This window comes from Penaeus vannamei, chromosome 24 (genome assembly GCF_042767895.1).
Source record: "Penaeus vannamei isolate JL-2024 chromosome 24, ASM4276789v1, whole genome shotgun sequence".
In the NCBI taxonomy this organism is placed as follows: domain Eukaryota; kingdom Metazoa; phylum Arthropoda; class Malacostraca; order Decapoda; family Penaeidae; genus Penaeus; species Penaeus vannamei.
This window is the reverse complement of record NC_091572.1, coordinates 21,423,416-21,433,415: the sequence shown is the minus strand read 5'-3', so window position 1 is coordinate 21,433,415 and position 10,000 is coordinate 21,423,416. Positions and strand designations below refer to the sequence as shown.

Below are 10,000 nucleotides of genomic sequence, written 5' to 3'. Positions count from 1 at the left end.
ATCTACATGCCAGCATCGCAATGGGCGAGAAGAATCCACCGATACCAAAATCGTCGCGATCCGTTTGGCGGAACTAATCCAACATATTTCCCTTTCCTCCTTTCTCATCTTCCATCTCGTTTCTACACTCACTCTCTTGCCCCTCCGTCTCTCTCCCTCCTTCTTTACCTTTTCCAATAACTTCGAAAGAAACCCATGATATATTCTCTAAGCATCACATTTATAAGTCGTTGTGTTTATTATGTAATCGTTATGTATCTTTACCTTTTAAACATGGATTTCCGGGAGGTATTTCAACATGGCTCTATTTTGCCTCGCTCTTTTATCAAGGAGAAAAATGAATAATGTCAACAAAGATCTAAGTATGAATTTGAAGGAATCATCCATAACAAAACACGACGCCAAGCGACCGTGACAGGACTCGAACCTGCAATCTTCGGATCCGAAGTCCGACGCCTTATCCATTAGGCCACACGGTCGAGGTATGAAGGTAGGTACTAAGGAAGCTATTTGTATGTGTGTGTGTGTGTGTGTGTGTGTGTGTGTGTGTGTGTGTGTGTGTGTGTGTGTGTGTGTGTGTGTGTGTGTGTGTGTGTGTGTGTGTGTGTGTGTGTGTGTGTGTGTGTGTGTGTGTGTGTGTGTGTGTGTGTGTGTGTGTGTGTGTGTGTGTGTGGGTGTGTGTGTGTATGCATATATATATATATATATATATATATATATATGTATATATATATATAGATATATATATATCTCCATATATATATATATATGTATATATCTACATATATATATAAATATATATATATTATCTATATATACATACATAAATATATACATGCACACACACACACACACATCTAGCAATATATTTTTTTCCATCTATCTGTCTAGATCTCTTCCTCTCATTCTTTCTGATGATAATCTTCATAATGGGCCAATTAATGATTAAAATACGGGTAATGGTAACCCGAATTTTGACTTAAATAGAGGTGGTAATTTGGTTGATGTCACTGATCTAATATGCTATCCACCTGCTCGAGAATCATATATTTGTCTGCCATACTCTAATATTAGAAAAATGGATAAGAAAAATAAACTCATTCTGCATCACAGATCCAGATCGACTTTCTTTGTCGCCAGGATTAGTTTTGAGTCTTCTCTCTAGACAGATTGATGGAAAATAGATGGACAGATTGTTTGATGATGTAAATGGCACAGAAGTGTTGGAACTACCAAGGATAAATTGCATGTGTTCGTTTCTAAGGAATACGACCGTTAAAATGGTACTTACATTCATGTCTGTGATTATGATGGCGGCATTATCATTTGTATTATCTGCAGTTTAATATTCATATAATATTTCAAAGTGAAATTGTAATAGTGGTCGCGGATTGATTTTCACCTAGCTCGCTCCTCGCTCTCTCTCTCTCTCTCTCTCTCTCTCTCTCTCTCTCTCTCTCTCTCTCTCTCTCTCTCTCTCTCTCTCTCTCTCTCTCTCTCTCTTTCCCACCATATGCTAGGCAGCAATTACCATCGAAAAGGGAGATTGTGATAGCTGCAGAGTATATAGGAAGGTTTCTTAATAACGATGATAAACATACTTTTATAGACTACGCATAATAGATACCATAATATGTAGGTGATCGATAAAAAGAAATTACTTCCCCCCAAAATGTGTTTTTTACAAAAGGAAATAAATTTAATGAGTCTGATTATTTGGCTTCAGTTTAGCCTCTTTTTACGTGCAATATTATCTTAGCATGGATTATGCTTGTCAAAAGCCCTTATGACTATGCTATCGTAAATAAGTATAATTCAGCTTTTCTCGTCGTTGGTATTGTTGTCATTAACAAAGCTTGTATTTACTAACAAGATTAGCTATATTGATATTTCACATCATTATGTAACAATGCTCATCATCACAATTCTTATGTTTTTTGTGTTATGAATCATATTGATGTCGTTATTTTCATATTGATGTTATGAGCAAAAGTTTTAGTTAACGAGTTTACTATTATCTATACAAATTTGATGGCCACGAAGTCTGCAGTAACTTGGTTTTGTTAAAAAAAAATCCCGTGAGGAAATGTTTAGCAGCCAAGGATTCAGGTGATATCCTGCCATATATGATTAGCAAGTAAAGAAATGTCTTATCTATTAGCATATGGTTGGTTAGTGTCCAACATCATTTAATAGATGGTTGTCGGGGAATAAGTATGAGATGAACGAATGGTTGTATATGAGAATATGAAGTTCTGTGAGTTCAGTAGTGTAATAGAGGGATTTATTGATAACGTGTATGTGGGATGAACGAATTGAGTTTTGTAATAAATACATCTGACATGAAGAGACCGAGGGATGCATTGGTAATTTATTACTCCTGACTCCTTGAACCACAAATTTCGTCAAATGAATATAGACTTGCAATTGAGAGCAATAACTTTTGTAAAAAAGATATATGGTTGACTAGTATCTTGAAATATGGTTATTAATGGTACTGACAATTTGGGTCTGTGAAAAGCATTGATGTTAACGATAATGGTTGTAGTGGGCATGCCAAAGAAAGTAAAAACCTGATAGTATTTATCTTTTTCCCAAAGATTTCTGTTTATCTTAATGCTTAGTTAAGTAGTAGATAGAGGGCAAATGAAAGAAAGAGAGAGAATCCTAATATTAAACATACAAAACTCTAGATTATTTTTAGATCGCAGTCATTTTTTCTCCTTTTTACTGATATAGGAATAGTGGTAATCTCATATATTAATATTCTTCGCCAAAAGGAGAGGAAAGGCATTGGCAAGGTGAACAACACGCGCGGGGAACATTTTCTGACAGCTGAGCGATGCAGGGGAATGTTCATCAACGGCAGGGTGAGTTCCTTCTATAAGTGATTGGATTCGTGTGTCTGTTCCCAACAAGGAAGGAACTTGAACCGTTGACTACTTCACATGTCATCACTCAGGCAATGAAAGGCAGGAGGTGTGGAGCGTTGTCCTCTCTCGTTTCTCCCAGATTCGCTCTTCCCTTGTTTCTCCATAATCTACACACTGTCTTCTACTCCGCTCTCTTGAAATGTTTCGCAGAGAGAGCAGACGCTTCCAGCCATTAATATACTCTTAAATTTCGTTACAGAATATATAATTGGAATGGCATATGGTTACTGACAAAGCCGCTCAGTGTGGATTCGCTCGTTAACTCTGCCAGTTCTTTTGTGGACTTACTTGCGTCATTAGCTTGTGACGTGTTAGAACGGCGCAGAACGTGGAAAAAGCCCAATTTTGACCATACATATTTTTTGTGGTTATCACAACAGCGAGTCATACTTTGATATTTTTAGATCTTTTCGCGTGTCAAAATTTTGTAGTTATGATTTTTCACCAGCATATGCGAAATTTAGGTCTGCGCCATCTCTGCAGAGAAAGAGAGAGAGAAAGAAAGGATGAACTGCATGTATTCGTTTCTATGGAATACGACCGTTGAAACGCTAATTGTTTACATTCACATCTGTGATTATGATATCCGTGGCATTATCATTTGTATTATTTGCAATTTAGTATTCATATAATATTCAAAAGTAAAATTGTAATAGTGATCGCTGATTGATATTTTCATTCTCTCTCTCTCTCTCTATCTCTCTCTCTCTCTCTCTCTCTCTCTCTCTCTCTCTCTCTCTCTCTCTCTCTCTCTCTCTCTCTCTCTCTCTCTCTCTCTCTCTCTCTCTCTCTCTCTCTCTCTCTCTCTCTCCATATACCAGGAAGCAATGAACATCGAAAGAGAGATGGTGATAGCTACGGAGCGAAACAATTTTATTTTCGTTTCCGGCTACATAATGCTGCACAACATGAAGTGAGAGATATTTATGATTAAGCACGAATGACCATTATTCAGCCACTTGTTTGGGACAAAATTTAAGAACCGGCGCCGAGAATGCATGCGACCCTACAGCAAAGATGGATTTTTTTTCACCGAAATGTTAACCCTGACGAAACATTTGAACGCTTTGCCTTAGATGTTGGTCTCATCATGACAACAGCTGAACTTCCCTAAATGTGGAACTAATATTGAAGTGGCCACTAAATGGTTACAAACAGAAAGTAGCGGGTTAAGCAGAAATGCCATATGTATTAGAAAAAAATGGTGTCCATTTTATATATTGAGCAGAAATCACCGGCGATAACTAGATACCTTGACTTTTGTATAATAGATATCAGCTCATAGTTGCCCAACACTCATCTAATGGATGGTTGTCGAGGAATAGGCATGAGATGAACGATTGCAGTTAAATAGACTCATGAGAATATGAAATCAGTGAGATGAATAGATTAAAAGGGGGAATTATTTAAAGGGTAAACGGGGTGAATGAATGCAATCATACAACTATGATATGTATGTAATGAAGAGAGAGATGTACAACTTGTGATCGAGGGATGTATTAATAACTTATTACTGCTGACTCCTTTAACCACAAATTTCGACAAATGAATGTAGAATTGTAAATGAGTGGTAACACTTGCATTTAAACTATATGGCACACTGGTAATTTCGAAATAAGGATTCTAATGGTATTGTCGATTTGGAGGTCTGTGAAGAGTATTGATAATAATGGTAATGGCAACAGCAGTGGACATGCCAACAAAATAAGTACAACAAAAAAAGCTAGTACTTTTTTCCAGTATATATCTTTATCTTGGTACTTCACTGAGATAAGAATGAAGATAGTTCGATTTTTTCTTTTAGCTGGATGTTTTAGGAAAGCAGTTTTTTGAAGGAGGCAAGAAAAGAGGTATTTAAAAAGGTTGGGTAATTTAATTTGATTTGCTTAATATTGGACATATTTCAGGACAATGGTAGGCATACAATGTTTAATACATCTTACTCTTTTAGTGAAAGTACACACACATGTATGCAACATTACAAACTCAAGTGTAATATAAACTGTTCTCGTAATAGCTACAATAGAATTCTCGAATAATTCTGTGGTTATTATATCTTTTCCCGTGGTGTAGTGGATAGCACGGTCGCCTCCTGTGCGACAGACTCGGGTTCAATCCCCGACGGTTACTCAAGTATCCAAACTTTTGTGCATGAATTTTTGTTTGTGTCTTTATCTACTTACCTCTCGTTCCATATATATTTCTACATTTGTTTCTGTCTCCTTTTCCGGTGTTTACAATGTGAAGGAGTATGAAATAATTAGAGCGTTTGATTTAGTATTTTTTCATTTGCTTGGTTGTTTGTTCATGCGCGTTTTCACAAGTTTGCCGTCATATTAGTAATGCGAGAAGCAAAGACTGGGAGGAGGAAGTAGAGGACGAATAAGTGATGAAGAGAAAGAAATAAAAATCAAGACGGAATAGGGAAAGTGAAAGGAAGGAAAGAGGCAAAAGAATCAAATTTTGTTTTATTGTCTTTAGTGTTATCTTCGTTCCACTTTGTCTACCTCAGATAAGAAGTACGATTCTATAGGAAAGGAGAATTATCTTTTTACAATAGCTATTCATTACCTAAATATTTTGAAAGGTTTGTTGTCACTGTAGTTCACATTGATCATGAAAGGCATGAATGCTATTTTGGGCCGTAATTAAACAGAAAGTAGGCAAACCAGGCAGTACAGCCACCAAGGTGTGAAATCCAGTGACAGCTGGATCCTGTGCTGACCATATATCTTCTGTTTTGTACTGTATTAAGATTTTATTTCATTCTCACTATGAAACTATTTTTTCATTTATATATTTTTTATATTGATACCATTTGATATATTATCCATTCGAAGATTTTTAGAACGAATATTATTTTAAACATATACACTATTGAGAAAGCATGTAATTTCATAGCGACACAGAAGTTCTAAATTGATGTATATATGTTTTCGAAAGCGTACTGCGGTCGGGTATAAACTGTTACTTCAATAGAACATTATAAGAAATTTATTTAAAAAACATGATTTCATCAAACAGGAATTCGAATGTACACCAATGATTACGAAATGATTGCTTATCGTTGACATGGAATGTTAATTAAAACTACTTTCAAGACGATCGTATTATCGAATCTACAAAACACTTCCACTGATGTTCAGAAATAAGAATTTGTATTACTACTCGCTATTTTAGGAATAGGCAGATGTTTTAGGAAGTCATGAAGAGGATATAGAAATACTGGTAACTTCATATCAAGGCTTGGAATTGCGCATAGATTCTGTCCTCACATTTGAACACAAATCAACATTTCTATTTATATTTCGAGCTGTATATCTCCCCGCGGCAAATCCTCGCTTCTAGATGATTGGACTAATGTGTGTGTTGCCAACAAGGGAGGGACATGAGTCGTTGACTACTTCACATGTCATCACACAGGCAATGAAAGGCAGGAGGGAGTTCAGCTGTGGAGGGTTGTCCTCTCTCGTTTCTCCCAGATTCACTCTTCCTGTTTCTACGTAATCTAGAGACACTGCAGTGAGAGCAGACACTTCCTGCCATTGATATATTCTTGAATTTAGCTATAAAATATATAATTGGAGTGGCAGATGATTAGTGACAAAGCTACTCAGTGTGGTTTCGTTCATTAACCCTGCCAGAGAGAGAGAGAGAGAGAGAGGAAGACGGAGAGAGAGACGGACGATGCGAGAAACTTTGACATGAAATTAGTAATATTAGTAATGTCAGCCTACAAAGTTAGTTTACAAGCTTTATTTACAATGGTTACCACAGGATTTCTTGTCGATCCACCTATATCTCTGTTACTCTATTTTTCTCTCATTCCCCTGCATTACTCTTGTTATCAAAGTTGATATACGCACCATGAGCATCATTATGAATCTTCAGAAAGAATGGGAGGAATAGATTTAGAGAGAGAGGTGGAAAATATTCAGATTTACCATCATTATAATTTTTAGGACTGGCATTATCATTTTATTATGTCTACGCTATCTCTACCATGATGACAATAAACAACCTTTATTCCTGTTGTTCTAAATGTCATCATTATCATCGCATCATCATCATCATCATTATAATTTTCAATATCCTTTGTATTACTAATATTATCATTAATATCAGCGTTATCTTTATTAGTTATAGTAACAATGTTATTAGTAGCAGTACTGCTACTGCTGCCATTATTATTATCACTATTATCATTTTTATTACTGTCAGCATTACGGTTCTTATAATTTCTTTCATTATCATCATTATTGCCATTACTATCATCATTATCATCATCAATATTACCTGTTGTCGTTGTTATAACTATATTACTATTATGCTATAATCTTTTTCATCATTTTCATTCTTATTATTATCATGGCAGCAGCTGACCATCCCTTAATGATAGACAAATATTGAAGAAATGGCCACTAAATGGTTGCAAAAAGCAGCGAGTTGGAGAGAAATGCCATATGTTTTAGAAAAATTGAAGAAACGGGACTGCATTTTACATATTCAGCAGGAATCATATTTTGACTTCTGTAAAATTGATATCAGCATATAGTTGGCCAGTGTCCATCATCTAATGGATGGTTGTCGAGCAATATGTATGAGCCGTTATATAAACTTGGGAGTATATGGAACCCAGTGAGATGAATAGTGTATTAGATGAACTCATTAACATGTATGGGGGGACGAAGGCAGCTATTTGCGATCGAGTGGTACATTACTGCCGACTCCTCGAACCCCAAACAAATAAATATAGAAAAAACATGCATTTTTATTTGCTCCAGAATTTTTCTTCATCTTAATGCTAAGTTGATTAAAGTAGGTAGATAGATAGAAGGCACATATTAATCATACAAAATTCTTCCACTTATTTTTAGAATATTGTTAGATTTTTTCTTCTTTTTACAGGATATTTCAGGAGAACAGGTTCTGAAGGAGCAAAGAAAAGAGTAATCAGAGTCACGCTATTGTCGGCAAAATATATGTATTACATGAAAACACCATTAGATATAAGATAGTCAAAGATTTTAAACGATTTTATTTCAGATTTGTTTCGTTCACGTTGCATTCCTTTATCATGGAAGTGAACGATAACCAAAAATATTCGTTTGAAAAGGTTCGGAAAAGACTATTAACGAAAAGCTGTGAGTTCTAAACATACCCCTCATTCAGTCTGCAGTTTATCGATGTTTATAAACAAGGGTATAAATAAATCCAAAGGTTTAAAGATGGATAGAGAGAGACGTTTAATAGGAAGAACTAAGTTCTGTATCATTGGGGTTTTCACAATGGCAAAACAGAAGTGTATTTTGTATTTAAAGAATGGACTACGAGTTACCAGCTAAACATTTTAACAATTTCATATTAAATTTCCTTTACCGTTCTTACCGTATGAGAAGCCCTACAAATCTCTAATGCGTATTTTTTCTACCAAATCATCAAGGGAAAGTAGGACGGCAGATTCAACGCACACGCATGAACACGCGCACACAGATGCACACAGGGGGTGAGTTGGGTTGCCTTCCACTGCGCATTCAAGCGGCGGGTCATTTCTGATCGGAAAGACTTCAAATGTTTGGTAAATCCTGCTCTTGAACAAAACTGAAACGGTTTCAGCAACACCGACTGCTAATTGTATCTGTAATCTGACAATGACTCACTTCTGATGATTCATTCTTCATTTTTCAAACACAGAGGGATGGGTAGAAATAGAAAGGGAGTCGAATAAAGACCTTTGATAAAGGGAGGAAGCATCCGAGAGAAGAGAGAGGTGGCGCTGCCGTGACGAGTTGGGATTAACCCGCGATTGACGAGCTGACGATGCTGTTTGTGGTTGGATCTGCTGTGTGTTGAGCAACAGTGGTTAGTATAAAACACTTTATTTAGTGGATTTTTAATGAGAGGCATCGGATGTAGATTGACATAGTCGTACAAAAAACGGAAATAAAGGGAAGCAGCAGCCAAGAGAGAGAGATCGCTGCCGGATGAACAGAGAGAATCCTCGCCCGTTACGTCGCATATAAATAAGAATAGCAGTTATCTCTTTCATCAGTTTAACGGCTTCAAAATCAAATCCGCTGAAAGAAACAGAAGAAGGGCAGCGCCGGCGTGTCCCTTGTCACTTGGCGTCGGTGGGCTCGCACGTCGCACCTTCGCGTGAGAGGAACTCGTCTCGCCAACCATGCCACCAGAAGGTACTGATATAAGAGAGATGTGGAAATTTCACAACAGTGTAGATGTGTTTAAGTTTTAATTTTTGTTGCAAGTTCGTTGTGTTGATTGGACTGGACTTATATCTTTGGGTGTGTTTATAGAACTTATCATTTGAAACAAACTGGACAATCAGAATATCGAAAACAACACACAGAAATGAAATGAGATTTTTAACTGCATCCTAAGGGGATGCGCCGAACAACTGTGTCCTCCTTTAAATATTAGATTCCAAAATTCATTGAGACAAGATAAGTTACCAAAAGATTGGAAACTCGCCAACATTACACCTTCATCAAAGAGCGGCGACAAGCAAAACACTCTAAATTATAGGCCAGTTTCGTTAACCAGCATAATATGTAAGCTTCTGCAAGGGATAATGGGTAAGGTACTTGGAAAACACAGTATGATACCAAGGAAGCAATTTGATTTAGGGAGGTAAGGTCAAGTTAGTAAATCTCTTCAGATTTTATGCCAGAGTTTTAGAAATATTACAAGAGACGTCTGTGTGGATTATGTATACTTAACTTTAAAAAGACGCTTGATAATATCATACAGGTGGAGTGAAAGGTAAGCTCCTCAAAAGAGAGAAACACTTTAAGGGGAAAGTTTATTAATCTGGATGAAAGAGTAAGAAAAAATATTTTTAAAGAATCGTGAATTCGGTTAAAAAACGCTGTGTTGGCGGCCGTATGAGCAACCCCTTCCCTTTAAAATTTGAATGTCCGGCGCCGCGTGTTGTTATTGTTTAAGTTCAAGAGAAAAAGTTTGTTTTGTTGAATACGAGTTCTTTCGTTCCTTCAGGTTATAAGGAGCCCGTGAAATTGTTATGCAATTATTCGGTCTAAAAAGCACAT

At 36.5% G+C, this 10,000-nt stretch overlaps 1 non-coding gene across 1 annotated transcript; it reads right to left on the bottom strand.

Moving 5' to 3' along the window:
• Window positions 1–406: 406 nt before the first annotated feature.
• TRNAR-UCG (transfer RNA arginine (anticodon UCG)) lies at window positions 407–479 on the bottom strand. The gene has a single exon. It is a non-coding gene; the product is annotated as a tRNA-Arg (tRNA).
• Window positions 480–10,000: the final 9,521 nt, after the last annotated feature.